Source organism: Bombus affinis, unplaced genomic scaffold (genome assembly GCF_024516045.1).
Source record: "Bombus affinis isolate iyBomAffi1 unplaced genomic scaffold, iyBomAffi1.2 ctg00000059.1, whole genome shotgun sequence".
Lineage (NCBI taxonomy): Eukaryota > Metazoa > Arthropoda > Insecta > Hymenoptera > Apidae > Bombus > Bombus affinis.
Genome location: NW_026108820.1, coordinates 1,671,434 through 1,693,110, shown reverse-complemented (window position 1 = coordinate 1,693,110; position 21,677 = coordinate 1,671,434). Strand labels below are relative to the sequence as shown.

General features: G+C 35.5%; 3 long non-coding RNA genes across 4 annotated transcripts; all 3 read right to left on the bottom strand.

Annotated features, from left to right (window-relative positions):
- Nucleotides 1-5,146: 5,146 nt before the first annotated feature.
- LOC126926890 (uncharacterized) lies at nucleotides 5,147-7,733 on the bottom strand. Its single transcript, XR_007714994.1, has 3 exons — nucleotides 7,682-7,733; nucleotides 5,428-5,565; nucleotides 5,147-5,311 (listed from the first exon to the last, which is right to left on the bottom strand). It is a non-coding gene; the product is annotated as an uncharacterized LOC126926890 (long non-coding RNA).
- Nucleotides 7,734-8,172: 439 nt separating this feature from the next.
- On the bottom strand, nucleotides 8,173-9,489 carry LOC126926865 (uncharacterized). Of its 2 annotated transcripts, XR_007714965.1 has the most exons (4): nucleotides 9,010-9,489; nucleotides 8,829-8,878; nucleotides 8,362-8,388; nucleotides 8,179-8,279 (listed from the first exon to the last, which is right to left on the bottom strand). It is a non-coding gene; the product is annotated as an uncharacterized LOC126926865 (long non-coding RNA). The 2 variants fall into 2 exon arrangements; XR_007714966.1 differs by lacking the exon at nucleotides 8,829-8,878 and having other exon boundaries at nucleotides 8,173-8,279; nucleotides 9,010-9,488.
- Nucleotides 9,490-9,540: 51 nt separating this feature from the next.
- On the bottom strand, nucleotides 9,541-11,212 carry LOC126926879 (uncharacterized). The gene is made up of 3 exons (XR_007714983.1): nucleotides 10,374-11,212; nucleotides 10,010-10,297; nucleotides 9,541-9,842 (listed from the first exon to the last, which is right to left on the bottom strand). It is a non-coding gene; the product is annotated as an uncharacterized LOC126926879 (long non-coding RNA).
- Between the last annotated feature and the right edge of the window lie 10,465 nt (nucleotides 11,213-21,677).

Sequence of the window (21,677 nt, the reverse complement as noted above, 5' to 3'; positions counted from 1 at the left end):
CATATCGCAAATGGAGCACCGATGTCTTTAGAAAAGAACGTTTCGCAAAATTAAAAGAGAATCCGGCTTTTACGAGGGTATCTAATACGGTGTTCAATCTTTCCAAAGCTCGATCTATCGAGTTGGCAATAATTAGGATGTCATTGAAATAAATAACAACATACGAATGAGCGAGGTCACCTAAGGCCTTGCGAATGACCCTCCGAAAGACGGACGGTGCAATTTTTCAGTCCAAACGGCATCGTTATCTACTCATATTGTCTGTCGGGGTAACGAACGCTGTAAACTTCGTTGGATTAGGATAAATAGAAATTTGGTGAAACCCGCTGGCCATGTCCCGGCTAATAAAATATCTCGCCTCTTGCGATCTCGCGACTTGATCCGCAATAAGGAGTAAAGGGTACCGATCCGCGACGATACTTTGATTTAGATCTCGGGGATCCACTCGTAATCTATCTGAGCCGTTTTTTTTTCTTCACGAGTTACGGCTCGCTAATGGCGAATTACTAGGCCTTATAATTTTTGCTTTAATTAGAACGCTTGTTTTCTCACGTACCGCTCTTCGCTCCTCCTCGCTAAGTCTATGAGGACTTCCTCCTACGGTGGTGTTAGGATCAGTTAATCGTATTTCTAACCGGCCTGCATTTACGCGAATACGTAGGAAACCCGTAACGAATGAATCTTTGAATTTGTCGAGAAGAGAAATTGATCGACTTTTATTATTACCATGTACATCAGCGTCAACTTCATTAACGACGATCTCGTTTGCAGTGGTTTCATTACAGACACCAATCATTTTTGTTTTACACATAGCGAGGCTATTTTGTGTAATGTTACGTCAAAAACCAGACTTAGAGTTCCGCAACTAATCGCGACATCATATTTCAAATAACTATCAGCAAGGACATGAGAAACTATCTTCGATGTAAAAATCATTAATACACACAATGAACAAATGGGAGGCGTATGTTTAATACAGGTATTCCCTACTCCTCGCATTACTAATATGTCAGTCATTCCTTTGCCAGAAAATCTCGAGGCCGCGGACACTTTAATTAGTGAACGCTCGGCTCCCGAATCGGAGTAAAATGGAAACGACTCACCCAGATGACTTGATCTATCCGTTGGTGCTTCCAGTACGTAGAAGTCGACTCGCCACTCGTTATTGAAATTATAGTTTCCTTCCATAATCAGGTTGGCAGCTGCGCCCCATGCAGCGGAGTCGGAGCACGCGATTTTAAGGGTTAAAACGTGGTAGCGATAATTGTTAGGTCTCACACTCGATTTGCACTAGCGACTGAATTGCGCACGACTTGCGACTTGAGCACGATGATCGTAAGTTCTAGCACTGTTATAATCGGCACTGATCCCACTTCTGATGTCGGGGCGGCGTTAAGATTTGAGTTAGGGTTGAGGGCGTGAAACGAATCCCTATTGGCGCTAGGCGTGATCATTATGCAATAGAGGAGATATTTACTAGTGCAAATATGACTATGATGGAATTGGACAAGTAATCGGATAATTAGGTACTCGAGAAGCTAATGACAATGATCCTAGGCTCACTAACGAATCCGCGGTCAAGGGGATGACGGACTCTACTTTTCCTCAGCGTCTAAGTTGTACTCAATGTTAATGCACGAGGCAATCACTACGTATCCGAGAGTTACTTGAATCGTCTTTTAGATCGTACCGGAGAGTGGTTCTCCATCACGGTAACGCTGTCGAGGAAAACTATGATGGGTGTGCCCAAGGGCACGAAATCATCGGATTCGTGGAGAAAAGCCTTCATTCGGAAAGTGAGGGAAATTGGCGTTACTGTTAATTGGTCAATTTCCATGTTGGTGGTTAGGGAAGGGTGCTAGCCGCCCTTAGGAGAAAGTTCGAGAAGAGGAAGCGTCGTTGGTGAGAAAAATAGATTTCTCCTATTTTCTCGTAGCTGGGACGAGGACTGTTTGTCGGTTTGAAGGACTTTAGTTAAACAGACCTTAAGATTTATAGCAGGTCCTCGGGCTAGCTGAACATGTACTGTGGAGACGCGTCGACATCTGGTAATCATCTTACTCAAAGAATAGAGTCTGCGTGTGGCGAGCCACGGGACAAAAATCGTTGAAATGCTTACCGTCGTGCCCCGTCCTAAGTATTTCTTTTAAGGAGAGCTATAGGGTTACTTCATGCCTTTGTTAGACAAAACGTTCATCCCTTGACCGCGACTACGTTCGGCGACTGGTTGTCGCCTCGAGCCCGAGCTCACTATCATAAATCTCAAATAAGTACAGTCGAATCGAATGACAACAGTTTCTTAATTCGGCTATGGTGAAATCTAAATTACAATACTAGGGGTCTTCCCAAAGTTCCGAAGGGAAGGTTCCAGTATTCTTTCATCTCCGACATATATATATATATATATATATATCGAATTGGTTTCAAATTTTCCATAATGTATTAATAACAAGAGTTCTGTAGGAAACGTTCGAATAATGTATTCAATTACACGTAATTGATATTGCGTATTTAATATAATCGGAGAAATAGTCTCATTCATTTCATAGTCAATTCATTTTAAGAATTAGCGAGAATACGAGTACGTAATAGGAACTTTAATAATCCCAGAATCCCATAGGCAAGTAAAAAGAAATAATTTAATTGAATTTGCTTTAGTTCGACTTTATTTCTATTTCTGATTTAATGCAATTCTATTTTATTTAATTTTAATTTCCATTTTTCTTTCATTTTATTAATAATTTAATATAATCCTAACTCAATAACATAAATCATATAAAAAAGGATATATAAATAAATCGGTACAATACGATGCAAGCTAAATTTATGTACCAAAACTTTGACAACACCTTATAGATACGATAACTAATTGGAAATTAAGTAAAAACTACTTGTAATAACCCGCATTGCTTGTCGGGTAGGAGAAGATATTCAATCAACAAATAATTTCGCTACGTTCGAAATCTTCTCGCTCCTTAATCCATTTTCTTTCTGATTACAGTAAACAGCATTAATTCCGTTCTCGATTAATTAATTTTATCAGTAGTATACTTATATCATTCTATAAAACATTAAATAAGTGACATTTAAGTTAAAAAATTATTTGCATATTATTATTTATACACTTTTGTTTGCATATATCATTATAAAAATTAATGGAATAAACTAATAGGATAACATATTTCTTAAACAAATGGAAAAATGAAAAGTCGATGGATTTTCATTTAACAAGCGTGTATCATTTGTAGCATTATGACAACTTAGCGATCCATTTGCTCAGCAAGTACTATCTTCAATAACTAAATCCTTTTAAATTAGTTAAACCTCCAGTGTCCTATTTTCCTATTCACTAAACGACATTTTTAATACGAATCAATTCGTTTCGCTAAAGGCACTAAAAATTGATTATTAAAATAGAACTATACATTTTATATATTTTACACTAGTTCTCGTTGTCATATGATTACAATAACTTTAATGAATAAACGATCCTAAACAGTAACAGCATAAACGAGCTTATCTCAAGTATATCAATATTATACCAATATGTAGAAGTTTATATTTCCAAAATACCTGTCTTTAAAAGTAAAATAATAGCAAACAAGGCAGTAAATAAAGTAAACGATCGTATTGCTCAACAGTCTTAACAAATAAAGCAACGATGCTAAAAGTAACAAAAATTGCTCCATAGCATATGTCCTCACAATTAAATTACGAATTAAAAAGGAGAATAAGAGTAAAATTAACAAATCGAATGTAAGCAAATGAAAGAATCATTCCGTATTATGTTTCCCTCGCTAGTGGCGGGATATTCAAACTTTTAATAATGATAGCGTCTCTTCAATCAAGAAATCACACATCCAAAAACTTTTACCTCGTAATAACGGTATTATTATACCATCGAATAAGTAAAAAATTAACACTCACCAAGGAAACGGTATAAGCAACGAAGATTTACAGCTTGGCCTTCGCGAGACAATAGTGGTGGTTGGCGCCAGACAAGTGGTCGAGAAGAGTATGCCCTACTGCACAGTCATAGGCATAGATCGTGCACCCGAATTGTCCCGTCTGTCGATGGATATTACCTGCAACGACCTCCGTGATACATTTCTTGCGCTACGCGAATAGGTGCACCTGTTTGCGTGCCACTTAATATCGCGTACGCACGAAACAGCTCGAGAATTATCCACGAATTCTACGAATTCGCAGTTACTAATCGCTTACCAAACGTCGATTATGTCGTTAGCGCTTGAAAAGACATTCGAATGTAATTGTTGCAAAAGATAAAGGAGCTTTGTAAAATAAACGATCCAATTCCTATCGCGTTCACAGTCGAAGCGGTACTGTGAGCCTCGTTGCGACCCGGCGTCCCTTTATACGATCGACCCCCGAGCTCAATAGCCAATCAGCGTTACGCATTCTCCAACGTTCAAAATCCTTCCGTTGGATCCACGGACGGCCGATGTCAGTTATGTGAGGGGGTGGAAAGCACTTTTGGCGGTATTACGTGTTGCTTCGCTGTAAACATGGACGATCTGGATTTAATTCAATTATCCAAAGCGAGGGAAACGGCGTTTGAGTGGTGGCGCGAAAATGACCGATTTCGTTGCGCATATTGACAAAGTTATGGCGAGGGATCTGTATGGTATGTACTATATAGCTTTTCTCGCGGGCTATGTTTCTTTATATTGTATATCGAAGTACGCACCTAACGTTTCAAGAGAAGCTTTGCATGCCTTGTATAACTTGAACTGTAGTTTAGATTTACAACTTTACTTTAGTCTATATGTTTTCTTACTTTTCAAGAGGTAATCTGCGATACTTGTAAATAGATACTACATATATATGTATGTTAACTTGTAATGTGTAATATTCCTGTTTGGTTAGGTCTATATTTTCTAATGTGACAAATATGTGTATGGTGGCCATCTTGTACAAGTAAACTGATATTATTAGCGTAATTTTACAAATTACAAGTCATAAATTATTCCTTTTTCCAAACAAGGAAATATACGAGAAAAAATAGAACAGATTCTTACGATTATTTTTGTGAAGTTTTGAAAAAATCATGTATTTAAGTATTCACGAGAAAGGGGAGACAGAAAAGAAATGCAAAGATGGAAAGTTTCGAATATGTAAAACGTAGTGAAATCCGTAAATGATTTCATAACTGCTCTTGAACATTTCTTACAAACAAACGAGTCATCTCATACTTTCCTACAGGAGAAGTACATATTCATCAGAAAAAATTCCATTGATGTTGTCTATGAATGCTTATGCATCCAGCGAAGTCTGTGATTATTTTCTTTATCTGGAAACATACGTTATAGTTTTGAAGTTATAGTTTTACATTATTTGTTCATAATCGTTATAAAAAGACCGGAAATGTATTCAGGTCACGCACATGCTTTACTGCTTTATACGTACCATCGATGTTAAAAAACAACTCGTACCGAAAGGATTAATATAATTTTTATTTAAATTTTTTGTTTCGTATTCATAGACGAAAACTGTTGTGTTGTTTGTCCGCAAATATGTAAAACGATTCCATTATATTATAAAGTTCTGAAAATCGATAGTTTTCGTTATACATTTCGTTAGTTAAAATAGTTAAATGACTTTCCAGAAACAAATCATGCTTCATGGACATTTTGAGCTTAGTTAGCGTAAAAATTAAACCTTGTTCTGTAATTAGTTGTTACATGAAATTAAATGGATTTCAAGTAGCTGGTATGTAAATGATACTTAAACTAACATGTAATGCTTAAATCGTAAAATAAATATACATGTAAAATCAGTTAAATTTAGGGAATCAATATCGATAAACGCGAAGCTATAAATAACATCTTTAAGTCAAAGATTATTTGAAAGAATTTCAATTTCACTTCAAACTTGAAAGGATATTTCAGATCAAGTAAATAACAAATTTATACCGGTATAGTGATCGCATGTTTCTTGAATTCAAACAATTTGTGTAATCGGTACGAGAATGTATGCAATATGGGATATTAAAGAGAATCGCATTAGGCATTATTGCACCATGTACGTCATAAATCGTCGATGGAAGCTCTGAAGCGGGCAAAAGAGTTTATAGCTTCGATAAATAAACTGTTCTTTGTAAATGATAGGTTAAAAAGTAGGTAATCAGCATTAATATCAATTGGATATTCCATCGAATAATTTTAAGGATCTTTGTATTATAACATATCCTTTAGATAAAAGATAATTGTTAGTTTTATATCGAAGAATCCACAAGTGTTTCTACAGTAACAAAGTAATTAACGTTTCCTTAAGGGACTAATTCTTGTTACAGATTTCTTTCACCTTCATCTTTGAAACTATTCATAAATTATATTTATATCTTTCAAAAAATCACATCCTAATCCTTAATAATGCTCACAGTTTTGTAGTATTTAATATCTTTTGATTTATTCGAGATTTCTTCAAATCTAATACAGAATTCAAAATGTTTCACGTATTTATTATAGTCTATAGATTATGCTTACAGACTTGGTTCATGTATGTACGTATGTGTATTATACATTATTGTATTTAAGAATTTATATGATCGTCCCATGAAATACCTCTAGTCTGTAGGAAACAGTCTGTTGCTACTATGGTTTAGATGAAAGAATATTATGACATGTCGTTTAACTGTGTGATACCATCTATTAATGTACCAACGATGACTTTAATGACGGTCTAATAGATATTGCGCTACAACTTTGATCGACGTGACTTATTTCTATGATGCACTTCGACAAGCTGATTTCAGCCAAATCAAGTCAAACGAAGTTTCTTGTGTTTAATATTCATATAAACTTACTATGCATGTACGTAGTTTGTTTCAGTAGCATCTACGTAGTTTAAGAAACTAGTTGATGACGTTATTTCAATAACACAATCATAGTGGTTTTTAGAATAATCATGATTCGAACGCAGACTATTAGGGGATGATATGTTTTAAGAACAAAAATTATAGTTTTCCCTTCTAAAACATGAGATCGAGATTGAAATAATTTTGAAAGAAGAGCGAAATAATTTTAATTCTTTAACCATTTAATTCTACCTTAATAGCAAAATACAAGAACGTGTTAAGTATACATTATTACTAATTTAATTATTTATATCACTAATAAACAATATTCTTAATTCGCAATTCTTATATTATTTAACTATACTATTAATGAAATGATTTTATATAACTTGCAATTCAATGGAATAAAAACATGAATGAAATATTTAAACATACCTACGTACATAGATTTCCAATAATTTTAAGTAACTTTATGAATTAACACGTTATAATATATTTTGCATATATACACGGTATATATCTGTTACATTTATCAAAAATGATTCTTGTTCAATTACATTCGCCACTTATATCGCGGAAGCGTAAAATTATTTCAAACAATATGAAAATAATTTATCGTGAAAAATATTTTACGTATTGTTTCTCGTTTTTATCGTAAATTAAGCACGTTCCCATTTCTTGCCATAAGAAATAATGGATAATCGATAACAACAGCGTAACGAAAGTAAAAATTATTGTTCATTCACGTTTTGAACGTAATTTTATCAGCTGTACTTTTTCAGCTACTTTGATTTTACTTAATTTCAAAGAACATATTTAAATAATAGCTGGCTTAACGTATAAAATATAACGTCGAAACATTACCGCGACTGTCTTGAACAGATTTCCGCCTGTAGATGACTTTAAACGTTTCCGTATCTCGTAATTTGCGAGAAACGAATCTCACATACATTTCTACGAGACCTTGCTCTGTCCATCTTGCAGTTCCTTCCTTGATTGACTTTCAAATTTCCCCCTGGATTCTAGGCTGTTTCTGTCATATAGAGTGAGGAGTTCGCTGGCCCTCGAAGCAAAGAGACAAGCACATAGAAAGTCTGCCTTTGGGGTTGGAAGTAAGCATAATTTACGATACGATGGTCTAATCCCTTCATCACGCTTGGAATATACATGGTTGCCTGTAAAAGGACGCAGTTTTATATTCAGCAAGTTGCAAAGAAAAGATCTATGTTATTTTGTGATCTTATAGTACTCACTCGAGAGAAAAGGAAATTTTAATCAACGTTATATAATATTGATGAAATCCAATTGCTGGGTCAAGAAGAAGAGAAAAATATCCTTCGCCATTGATAAGAAATATTTGACTTTCTGTTTTAATATACTGCGGGCACGAGAAAATATTTGCGCGTGTCCATATTTTCCAATGAACCGTTTTCCTATCAGCTTTTATATTTCAAATCAAATCCTTATAATCGTATGAAAGTACCACTAAATAATACCAAGTTTAATACCTGTATCATGTATTTATATTCATATTATTTAAATACCTTTCGTAGTCACTGTATAACTGCCATCTGTGGATAATACATAATTCTCTATTTATTCCTTCTGTAGCCGATATTGCACGACATGCATTATTTATTGATTTGTACGTGTGTCCACAATAGGTAGATTTCTCTCTATGCGTATTCATAAAAAAAAATTCGTTGAATTCAAATCAGATGATGGAGGAGATTATTTTATTGGACACGTTTATTCTACCTATTCTATCGAGGGTTCGATTTAAACGTTCGATTTAAATGTTAAATAAAAAGTACGGTATATCAAATAAATAGGATTAATTTTTGGATCTACGCTTATCAGATATTTAATACTTCTCTCATTAAACATGTACTACAAATTTACGGAGTTTTAGATTACTTCCTTGTAACATTCTCTCTCTCTCTCTCTCTCTATATATATATATATATATATATGTATTTATATATATATATATAAATATACAAATATGTACATATATGTAAGATAGTAATCCGGGGATAATTCAGGGATCTATTCTGTAGTCTAAAAATCGAGTTTTTATTATGGAGTAAATAATAAAATACAAAAATAAACAACAATTAATATGCGTCTATAACAATAAATAACAATAATTATATAAACGGGAAATAAGAAGTCTTTAGTACAATGTTTACCTGAAAATCGAGAATCGATTTTCAACGTCCTGAGCTACCGATCTTTCTTCTTCAGTCTTTAAAGTTTTAAATAACTATTCTGTAACCTTGTCTGTCTCTAATGTAACTCTCTGTCCGTCCGTTCGCGAAAAATTTGCTTCTTAAAATGATCGTCCATAAAACAAAAGAAGGTCTGTCCGTGAAACACAGCCTGTCGTGCTACCCGTAAAACAAAAAGAATCCCTATCCTACATGAACTCTAGGGAGTTTACACCGCCCCTCGGATGGGGAGTGGAACAGATTCCCTTCAGATCCCCGATTACCGTTATCCACTTCATATATGGAGTTTGAAATCCTTCTTAGAATTATGAAAGGTCCTTTCCTAATTTCTTCCAGCTTATTTCTATTCATTTTTTTTCCGTTATGGGTGAAGACCATATCACCGATTTTAAATTCGTGTTCTCTTCTTTTTTTATCGTATTTTTGTTTGTTGATTTCGAAATTTCTTGTTGAGTTTTTGAATGCATCTTCTCTGTCTCTTTTAATGTTTATCTTATTCACCATTATTTCCTTAGGGACGATTTCAATCATTTTTCCATTCAGTAAATGATTTGGGGCAAACCCCGTTACACTGTGTCTGGTGTTATTGTTTTCTTCTACGCTTTCTTCTGTGATTTTTGTCCAGTTTCTCTTATTTTTGTCTGAATTACATCTGATCCTGTTTACTAATGTTTGATTTACCCTTTTGTTCAGTCCATTGGAGGATGGGCAGTCTGTCGAGGTGAAAATTAATTTAATGTTCCTTTTCCTCGTATACTCTTGAATTTCTTTGGATGTCATTACTGGGTATCGGTCTGCAAGGATAATTTTTATGCAATCAGTTTCTCCTGTCGAGTCTATAAGTTTTATGATATCTTCTGTGTGTTGTGTTTTCGATGTGGACATAAAAACAGCCCTTGAAAAATGATCGATGAGTATGTGCATGTATTTCTTTAGTGAGTTGTTATTGGGTGAAATCGACCTGGGAAATTCAGTGCTTCATAAATCACACAAGGTTGTTTCTTGGGCAGTGGCTCTGGCTTTCTGTCCAATCTTGCGTTACTCCCTTGTGTTTTTCTTCCCTTCGTCTGATATTACCCCAAGAATCCGATTAAGCCATTTGTTGATTGTACTGTTTCTTTATCGATTTTATCTTGAATGTGTACGGGTAATCCAATAACAATTAGATTTATCCCTGTCTCTTCAGAAGTCTTCCTCCTTACTTCCAATATTAATCATTCCTTTTTTATGGCATATTCAGTGAATGAACCTGAAATGTATTTAAAGTTATAAGCGTATCGTACTGCAGACCAACCTTTATTGCCAGAAGCTTTTTGAACTGCCACCTTCCAATTTTCCCAGTTGTATTCTTCATCCTTCGGCAGATTTGTCTGGTACCATTCTGATGCTGTTTTTCCCAAATATTTCTTCAAATTCTTGATCCTTTTTTCATCAGTTTGGATTTTGTATTTTTCGTATTCGGTTTCATACTCATATTAGAGTATGGAAGGGATGCGTATGTGAAATATGAATATTTCATACTCCAATCTGTGGCTTTTTGCGTTCCATCAAATTGTTTTATGACAAAGTCTGTGCCTTCTCTCTCATGCATGTTTTGTTTCTGGAAGATTTCTAATAATGTTTCTGTTTGAAGATTGGGCTTTTCGATTTCGGTCTTTATTTTCCTTGTGGGGATGATCTCCGATTCTTCTAAGTAAATATCTCGAAACACGAAGTTTAAACTTGTACCGATGTATGACGCTGCCGTTGCGTCATCCATCGTGAGTGCAATGTTTCTGTAATGGCTTACCTTGGTTAAGTTGTTTGCGGCTTTCTTCACTATCGATAAACTGAATAACCGCGGACGATGATCTCTTGCTTGATATTCTGGAGGAAAGACATCACATACTTCATCTTCTGGTTTTCTTATGGATTCTTATGCATTCTATTTTCTCCCCCTTGCGTTCTCGTTCACGGCGATACGTAGCTTCACTTCTAACGGCATGGCGTAGTGAAAATCAATTTGTAAGATGGTAATTTGGTGATAATTCAGGGATCGATTCTGTAGTCTGAAAATCGAGTTTTTATTATGAAGTAAATAATAAAATACAAAAATAAACGACAATTAATATGCGTTTATAACAATAAATAACAATAATTATATAAACGGGAAATAACAAGTCTTTAGTACAATGTTTAAGATTGTGTTTGTGTTAAGTACAATGTTTGAAAATTGAGAATCGATTTTCAACGTCCTGAGCTACCGATCTTTCTTCTTCAGTCTTTAAAATCTTAAATAACTATTCCGTAACCTTGTTTGTCTCTAATGTAACTCTCTGTCCGTCCGTTCGGGAAAAACGTGCTTCTTAAAATGGTCGTCCGTAAAACAAGGGAAGATCGGTCTGTCCGTGAAACACAGCCTGTCGTGCTACCCGCGAAACAAAAAGAATCCCTATCCTACATGAAATCTAGGGAGCTCTCATATATATATGTATCCTTTTAAAATTCTAAAAAATTATACAGATTCATAAAAATATAGTTAAAGACTTTGTAATATAGCGGTTTTTAAATAAATATATATAGTTTTTAAATAAATGTTAAATTTCTTCCGACTATTCGTATCACATTACGATTATGCTCTTTTAGTTCTATAGCTTACGAAGTTAGTTTAGAAGTCGAGGCTTACCTCACAGGCTTACACAAAAGTATTGGTTGAAGTTTTCCTATCAAAAAAAAAAAAAAAGTAAAAAAAAAGGAAAAAGTTGTAATCGCTTTAATCCGCAGGTTGTAGTTAACACGTTTGTGTTTCGATTTAAAAGTTAATTCAATTAATCCATAATATCGAAATGTTGCTAACTGTTATTTTATATTTTTTTTATATTATTTGATATTTAATCGTTTGATGAATACCATAGATATCTGATATTTAATCATTTAGATGAATTTCATAGATATGTAATATTTCATCGTTAGATGCGTTCCATCAAAGTTTAATATTCATCCGCCCACGTACTCTAAGGGAAGATTTCATATAAACTAATATTCATAACGTTTTAAGACATTTATAAAATAATTACGTAACACTTTATGTTAATTTGGAAATTTAAATAAATTAGAGAATTATCAACACCATTCGTTGTTATAACGATGCTTAATAACTCGGAATACAAACAGCTTTCAAGTAATCGGATAAAATTTATCATGCTGCTAAAGTAAAAGTATGATTTATACAAGGTAAAATCTCCTTTGTAAGTAGTGTGATGCTCGTTATGTCAGGCACACGAAGTATACGCGCATATTATATCACGTAATTTCAGCTTTATTCCATCTCTTAATCGCTTGGTTTGAAGAAGCCGTAAGTAACAAGCGAAGCCATAGCGTAAAATAGTTTTATTAAACTTGTAAACAAATATAAGAAATATAGTCGTAGTATCCAACTGCAAGTTCAAATGCGAAAAATAACGTTCGGGAAAATTTGTGACATGGTGAGAAATTTTATACTCATATCCTAAATTGATAACATATATATTATTTGTAGAAAATTATATTTATTTGTATATATGTAAACATAATATCTATTAATGAAAAAGTTAATTAAGAAATATTCTATTATTATTACTATTCGTATCAATTATTTTTCATTTAATAAAAAACTAGTGTACACCAACTCATGTTCATTCTACTGATCTTATTTTTACGGTTCGAAATATATATATCGAATTTCGATTTTCCATCGTGTTTCGCTTATGATTCATAAATATTAATTAGCATGCGATTAATTGGTGTTATAATTCAGAATGTTCGATATTCATTTACATTTATATTACTTTCACGTTATAGTTAAATATTTAACGTTGGTTAAATATTTTATTATTTGAAAGACTTGTGTCTATACTTCATATGCGACAAAAATTGAGAATTATTCACGTTTTTTAATTTAACGATCCTACTTTTATTTCAATTAAATCTCGATTCTTAAACTTTCATTTATTCGCGTCAAAATTAAATCCTAAGCTTCAATCCTACGCTTCCCTATGTAAAAACCTTTTAATCCTTATTTTTCGAATAGTTTGCGAGAATTGATCTTCGCGCAAGAATTAACGCCACTCAAGTACTAATTGATTCCATCTCCAGAGCGCTTAAGTGACATTCGATTGTCGCTTGAGTAGTTCTTATCCTCGCTGTAAAATACGACAGAATTTCGATTCCTCGATCATTAATTACATTATGAGACTACTTTCTCACGCTTTTCCATTCCACGCCGTGATTCCGCTCGCCTAACTACTCTTTCGTTATAGCGCCGATCAGACTTTCAACAAGCTCACGATTAATCTCGATAATGAAATTTCCATCACTATCGCAATAAAAAAGATTATTCTACGTTAAGCTATATCTACTTTTATTAATTGACAGAATGCAACGATACGTTGATCGCCACGTGAATTTTATAGATTTTGGCCAATAGATCGAATAGAAACACAGAGTGTGATTCTACGTGAAAAATAAGAAAGATAGGAAAAACACCTGGTATGATTTATTACAATTAATTTTTTTTCATCCGAGGATCGAAATTGAGGATTTAACCGGTGTACTGAAATTTTTACAAATTTTATTCCACATTTTCCACTCGGTTTTTCACGTAGAATCAGTAATTGCTCGCTTCTGCCGCAATATTTTTCAGCCCATTTACATTATTAAAAGAAACGTTTTACTTTTCCAAGGTATTGTATTACATTCGCGCACTCTTCTCCGACAACGTTACCTAATTCCTTCATATCGTCGGAAATTCCTTGGCCCGTGAGATTTAGCCTATTTTAGCGATCCTGGGAAATTCAATGAATAACAGTCGATTCGATCGATACGAGGAATTTTAAAGTTCGTTCCTCGGTATTCGTGTAATTTCATTATTCGCGTTTCATTCGTTGGGAACTTGCGTTAATTTGTTCGCCAACTGGAGGTTGCATAAGTCCGTCGATTTTTATTTCCACGAACTGTTAAAATAGGATAAAATTTTGTTGCCATAAATTGTATTTAACGTCTTTAGCGGAGTTATCAACCACGAGCTATTGTATAAAGCTTATTACTTATTGTATAGAACTTTTACTATATCGTAGATCAATAACGTACTAAGATTATGAAAAATAATTTCACGTGGCTGAGATACGACGGAGATTCGGAAGATTTTGGAGATTTATGCTCGTAATATTAAGACTTATGTACGCGACTCGAATATTTATGTATTCTCCTTCAATATCCTTAATCCCTTCGATATGACGTATAAAATTTACAAATTGCCATTTTAACACAATTCAAATATAGTTCACGTGGACTACACGCGAACGATGTGGTTTCGAATTTATTAACTAAGCGTTATACGTTCCTCAATGTGGACATTACTTATGTACATGGAATGTACGATTATAGTTAGAAACGTGGCTGAAAATACAGATTTGTTAATGGTATAAGTTACAGTTGCACAATGATGAGTCATAGCAGATGAGATTATCATAACTTCGAATATAACTTTTATCGTTACAATTCTATGTTAACGTTGTATTTGCATCTGACAGTTTGTTGAATTGCGCGATATCACGAAGATGGCGAACTAAGTTTAACTTGGTTTAAGAATATAAGTTTAACGATAAGTGAAATCTACCAGTTTCTTCTCTTTTTTCTTCTTTTTTTCTTTTTATTTTGCTTATTTCCTTATTTCGAGAGTTTCGTATAATTCTCATCTATCCAGGAATAATTTAAATGTAGAAAACAATTCAACGAAATGAGAAATATACGTTTGTTTCATGTGCGATTAAAAAATTGCATCCGACGAATTTAATATATCAATTAATAAGTATTATATTTGTTTGGAATGTTATTTCTGCAAAATTGTTTAGAATTGTTCTTTGGATATTTAATAATACGTATCTTGTAAGTTAACGAAGATAATCGCGATTTGTTGTTTTTTTTTTTTTTTTTTATTAATGTAACTTTTACATACTGCTGTGTCCGCTAAAATAAATTCAGATATTATGGAGGTTTCAAATACGTAACGACAAGAAGATATTGTGCCTGGAAAATAGTAGTAAATGTTGAATATGTCGATGTTAAAACGTCTTTAATATATTCGGTATAAATATATCGAATTTAATTTATTTTCAAATTACATTATTATTTAATGCTCGCGATTAACAACCATTTCCAATTACATATTTAATGATGCATCTATTATCAGAATTTATTAAAACATCGCATCTCATCGAAGATCACGTTATTCTGTGATTGTTTCGTACTCGCTACGTTTTATGTACGTACACGTAATGAGAATTAAAATTTATCGAAGGAGGAGCTGCGGTCTGCGAATAATTTGTTAACAAAAGCGAAAAAAAAGAATCGTGTTAAATCTAACTAAGTATCTCTGTCTGTTGTTACAAATATTACGTTAAAATTGTGTACGAGACGAATAAATCGTAGAGAAATAGGGAATCGAAGAGGCAATTATGGCATAGAAATTAACAGGAAAAAATAATCTTATCTGTTAATTTTTATAGGATAGTTTGCTTTTTAATTTTTATCTATAGGGATAAGAGTAACCATTAGAAATGTAGTATCGTGGGCAAAAGGCCCAAGATATCGGCCGAACCGTATACAAAGTGGCGAGAGCCGTGGCGCCGTCGAGTACATCAATGTGTCGTCGGTCCTTTCAAGTGGACAGTTTTGTGGAAAGAGCCTGCGTGACTCTGGCCACGGGGTTTCGGGACACGTGTTCGATGGGACGAGAAAAGACAAAGAGACGCTAAGGGTAGTGTTAGTTGAGACGCCAGCGAGAACGAATTCAAAAGGCGTGCAGTATGAGTTGAGAAGCGAGAGCGTGCGAGTGCAGATGCCGAAGACGAGAGTTGTAGAGTTGCTAGCGTTGTAGAGAGATCGAGTTGTTAGTTATAGAGTTGCGAGAGTGATTTGAACGGAATAAGACTTTTGTGTTTTAGTTCAATTTGAACATTTATCGTTCTCTGTCCATTTAATCTCTGTTATTTTTATTTATCTTAATAAATAGTATTAGGAGAATTTTACAAATCTAAATCATCCTAATCCTATCCTTTTTCCGATACTACAGAAATACTTATAGAAATTTAATGGAATTTTCTGTTAAAATTACATCTACCTTGATTGAAGGAAATTTTAATTAATTTCATTCTTAAAACTCAACGAATCAAAGTAAATGCTTAACATTCGTCATACATTAATTGAATTCGCTAAAATTGATGTACCAAATACATTTCACCATGATGAAAATGTTTTAACGTTTGCATCGATATAATAGCGTTTGTACTGGTGTATTTATCGATGATATGTTTACTTGAAATACGTGAAAACAAAGTATAGCTACAACAGGCTGTTTAAAAACAGAATGTAAATTATTGAACGTACTTTCGTACTGTGACGATAAATCGTGGGGATTGTTAATGAATTATTATGCACTCGGTAATAAAATACGCTTGCAAAATACAACATCTTTTTGCATGGAAGCTTTGATATTAATATTAAATATGCAAACAGGATATACAGCGTGATGAAGGCTATTCATTTAGTTTGCTTATTACTTTATAGAATGTTATAAACGTTAATGTTACGCCACGAGGCTTAACACAGGCTGTATTTTCTAACCGTCACTCGCGGCCCTACAATGTCTCAGTCAGATCGTCTTATCTGACCGCCGGATCATATACAATGTATCGACGAGCGCATAGCTGTCGCCAAGCAGCGAGTTCTCGAAACGTCGAATTTGGTCCGTTACGTTTTCCACGCAAGAACAGACATACGTGATCATAGGCGCGAACGGTGGCGTGACCTAAGTATAGTGGGGGTCGTCTTAAAGATGAGACAAAGAAATCATCAAAAGTCGATCAGTTCCTTGTGACGCGTCGAACGTTACACTTTGAGTCAAATTCTGAACGCCAATTCAAGTCGATCCGCGACATAGCCAAACATTCGCTTATTTTATTAAGTATAATATCGTGCTACGTCCACCAAGAGACTAAGCTCAATTGTAAGAGCCTTGCTCTATATTGTATACATCTATATTATCTGCGTGCGATAAAGTTGTTAATTGTTTATATCTTTTCAATCGTGTAGACTAATTGTTGGAAATATATATTATTATAATTCTGTGACTCTCAGTGTTATACCGCATCAACCACCCCGATTATCCTAACCGAAATACGGGGATCGAACTATTCGTGGTGTCGATTATTCTAATCGTAACGGGAATTTACGACTCTCGTTGACGCGTATTCTAACGACCGCGTCTCCCCGCGATAGCTCGAATTTACATTAACTTCATATAGTTTAAGAAAATTATCACGGAATACACGTCACGTTGCACATGGAACATTTGCGGTGACATTTCAAAGACTGATTAACAGAATGTTATTATTGTGCCGTAGAGAAATACGATTAGTGCGCGGAATTTACTCGAAACTATAGTAGAAAAATGGTAATACGGCGTTTATTTAATTAGAATTTCATTTTACGTTTTAATCATTCTTAAGCAACCTTCCTCTTCTATATTTGTAAAAGAGGAAACGAACACCTCGCTTTTTTTCTTCTGGTAACTTCAATCTTGTAATTTTGCTAATAACTTAACGTTATAATAACTAAGATTAATATATTGTATAATAAAAATCCGTAATTCTTTCGAAGATTGACGTTATGTAAGGGTAAAGCTGTAAGTAAACGTTGGTTTATAGATATGAACGTTAACGGTATAGCAAACGTTTATTAAAGTAATAACGCAAATAATAAATGAAATATTTCCTTAAAAATGAAAGCATGTTGATCGAATGCAGTTGATTGTTACGTTTGACAGCCTATAAAATTTTTCTGAGAGTCGTGTTAAATAATGAACGTAAAAAATATTACTTTTTGCATGATTTATCATTAAACATGTTTGTTTAATAGAGCGAGTAAAACAGTCCCGAAAGGATTTGAGTTCTCATCGACCCTTTTTTCCCAGAAATTACGCTCTTGGTGCAACAATTTCAACAATTTTCAGCAGTTGCCAAAATTATTTTAATACAACTTTCAGCTGAAAAATTGTAAGAAATTGTTAGAATTTAATATTAGGAAAAAACGTAATATCGATGTTAAAAGAATTTATAAAGCGACACAGAAAGGACTTATTAATTTCTCGAAAGCAATTGAAAAGAAAAGCATGTTTCTGTTTTTGGGAAGCTTTTAAAGTCAGGTGTTCCATATTAAGTGCAATTAACTTGCAAATATTTATATTTGCGCAGTTCCTTCATTTTGAAATATTCGCAAAATTTGCTGCATATTTCGTGTTCGTTCCATCCTCCGAAATGAAAATAAAAATTTTTATTCAATGTCTGAATATATTTCATTATATTCCATCTTTCTCATGATCGAAAGTTTCTTCTTCTTTTTAATAATTATATCGTAGCAAATACACAAAGATATTCAATTTTGTACGATAAAACAATTTTTACTGTAACATCGTCATTTCACTATTTTATATTTCACTATTTGCAGAAATATTATACTTCAGGTAGTATACATAAAGATGAGACTTTGAAAATATAATTCCAACGAATATCGTCCCAACGAACGTTAATTTAATATTAATAGTTTTCACAACTAACAGTTTAATCCTACGCTCGGTATTTTGCCGACGGTAGTTGGTAAGAGAATATTTCTTTTTAAAAAAATTCGTCTCCCTCATGGCTATGTTAAAGAGAATCAATTAATCATTCAACTGCTTCATCATGCTTAATGTGAAAATCGCAGAAAAGTTATAAATACCTGCTATCAATCTTTATACACGTAACAATTGATTAACTGCATTATATCCAATTATAAATTGCAGAGTACTGATTAATTGCAAAGCGATCATCTGCTATCGCCAAGATATTAAATGAATTAATATCCTCCGTATTGATCAGTAATTTCATTCTCTGTATCTATATGGTGTTTCCTATTAATAAGTTCGCAATTTCACAACTTCCTAAATACGATATTGATATTATATAATCCTACTAGAAACGAAGTACTTTTAATACTTTCCAGATAAATGATTATACACTTTACAAAAGTATCTTTGGTCTGAAAAATCTGCAAATAATCCTTGAATACGTATTCCAGGTAAAATACTCTCGATGTGTATTTTACTCTTCTTTTCTTTTCTTTATTTATTTGTCAAAAAACAAATATATCATTACGTGAAAGTAGCCGATACGATATTTAGAGCATTTCGAAGTTTTCTCTTGGGAGGTTGCAATTTAGAATCCCAAACATTGTTGCAGTAAATCCACGAACAATATACTTAGGCAGAGCGCTCAAATGAAAGCAATAACACTTGTCCCTTGTAGAACTGGAATCGATTTCTCTGCGGCTATTCACCCCTATAAAACATGCAACTGCGGCAGTCTGTTGTGAAATGGTCGATGGGGAATTTGTGATTTCAATTTACGATCAATCGTCCGTTATACTTCACGTCGCTAATGCGATCAATTTACGAAGATGTGCAGAAACGGAAAATAGAAAGCGATAAGTTTTATTGCAACGATTAAGCTGCAATTTCCTATAAGTACGCGGAACGCCAAAAGTAAGAAATATAAAAGGCAAATGCTTGCAAGAGAAATGCTTTTCGCAAAAACAAGATATAATAATAATAATATACGTATGTTCGTGCAGTTTGCTACTTTCACGAATACGACTGAATAAACCGAAACGGATGAGTCTCGATGATGGCGGCAAGCAGAACGGACACGTGCACGACGCTCCGTAGGCATAACCGAAATACCTGGGTAAATTAAAGAACTCGGGCGGAAAGTGCACGAAAGTGAAGTTTCTAGTGCTCCGGAATGAGCGGGAATACAAGAAATAAGGGAGCTCGCTGGTATAAAAGCGAGAGAATCGATTGAAAGTGCGTGTGGAAAGTGAGGTTAGGGGCAGAGCGAAGGCCATCTTGGGTCGCGAGACCGAAGCGCCACCGGGCGGGCTACCTGGGTAACCAAGGAGTGGGAGAGCGCCCCCGGGGAGGGCCAGTCAAAACTCCCCGCGTCGAACAGTGATAGGGACACTGCGAGTTTAAGTATCCGGTCATCAGACAGACGACTGGCGACCTTACGACGACATCGGCAAGTATTTAGGACACGAATCGCATACACGCGGAAGGATACACCTCAAAATACATATATATATATGTATATTAAAATCATAAACACAATATGGACAAGTACTACAAGGTAAGTAAACTTACGGCTCAGGGGGTTTCGGAGCTTCCAGGCCCCGTCGGGGATTCGAGTAGCGTCCCAGGCTCGACCCGACGGTCACCCAACGACTGGACGAACGGCGAGGGGAAGGTCGATCCCAGGGCCTCCCCTCGTTCGGTAAACACGACCGGGGACCAAGAAACACCCGCAGATGTCACAGAGGGAAAGATGTGCAAAAAAAGCACAAGAAGATACCACGAATTTGACGAAGACACCGCGGGATTCATCGAGGATGTCGAAATGCCAATGCAGGCACTCAAGGATAAGACACCTCCCACCATTAAGGCGACCCGATTCGCAAAGGAAAAAATCCCGAAAGGTGACAAGATCACCAGATATTTGAGAATGTCCCCAGTGGAGGGGAGGGCGGGCAAGACAACGAGAAGCCTGGCCAGAAGCCAGCCGATGGCATCGAAGGACGAAGCGGCCAGCACCTCGGAGCTGGACACACCGGCGGAAATGTCGGACAGCGGCAGCGAAGCGGCGGCGCCAAGGGAAAGTCTCAGGAGGAAGGCCATGGCGAACAGAGCAACGGCCGAGACCGAAAGCAATGACGAGGACAGTATCGTCATCAAAATGAGCGAATGGAAGACGATGACGGAAATCATCACAGAAGTCTTCCGCGAAATCCAATACATAGGTAGCAGACTCTACCTCATGAGCAAAAAGGATACCGACATCAAGGAAAGGAGGGACGCTATCAGTAAAAAAGCGTCCAAGCTCCACTCGATGTTGGACGAGATGAGGCTCAAGAGGAACGCTAGGACAGCCACGGCCACCAGGATGACCACCCCTCCGGGGAGGAGTGAGGAGAAGGAAGGAAAAAGGAAGGAGAGATCGCCCGTCGAGGGGAAGGGCGACACCAAGAGAAAGAGACCAACGACCATGGAGGCCTCCTACGCAGGAGCCTGTGCCGGCAACAGCTCGGCAAAAGCGACTACTGACTACACGGACAGCGATGTAAAGGATGACTGGATCCCTGTCCGCGGAAGGAGAGGAAAAAGAACGGGCACCCCGACGGTGGTCAGTAAGGCGAACGCAGGAAGGGCGGCATTGGACAAGCCAAAGAGGGCGGAGGGACCGAAGAGGATTCGTAACAGACCCGAAGCCATCCTCGTCAAAGTAGGGCAAGACAAGGAGTGGATCCAGGCCTACAAAGACCTGATGGGGGCAAAGGAGACCCTAAAAGAGAGCTGTGGAATTAGGAGGACCAGAACAGGTGACATTCTAATCGAGCTGAAAGCAGGTAGCAACGCCAAAAAGACCGCGGCGGATATGAACACGGCGCTAAGAGGCAAGGTGAGAGCGCTACCAATGCGCGACAAGACCTCCGTAGAGATCAGGGATATAGACCCGCTCGTAGGC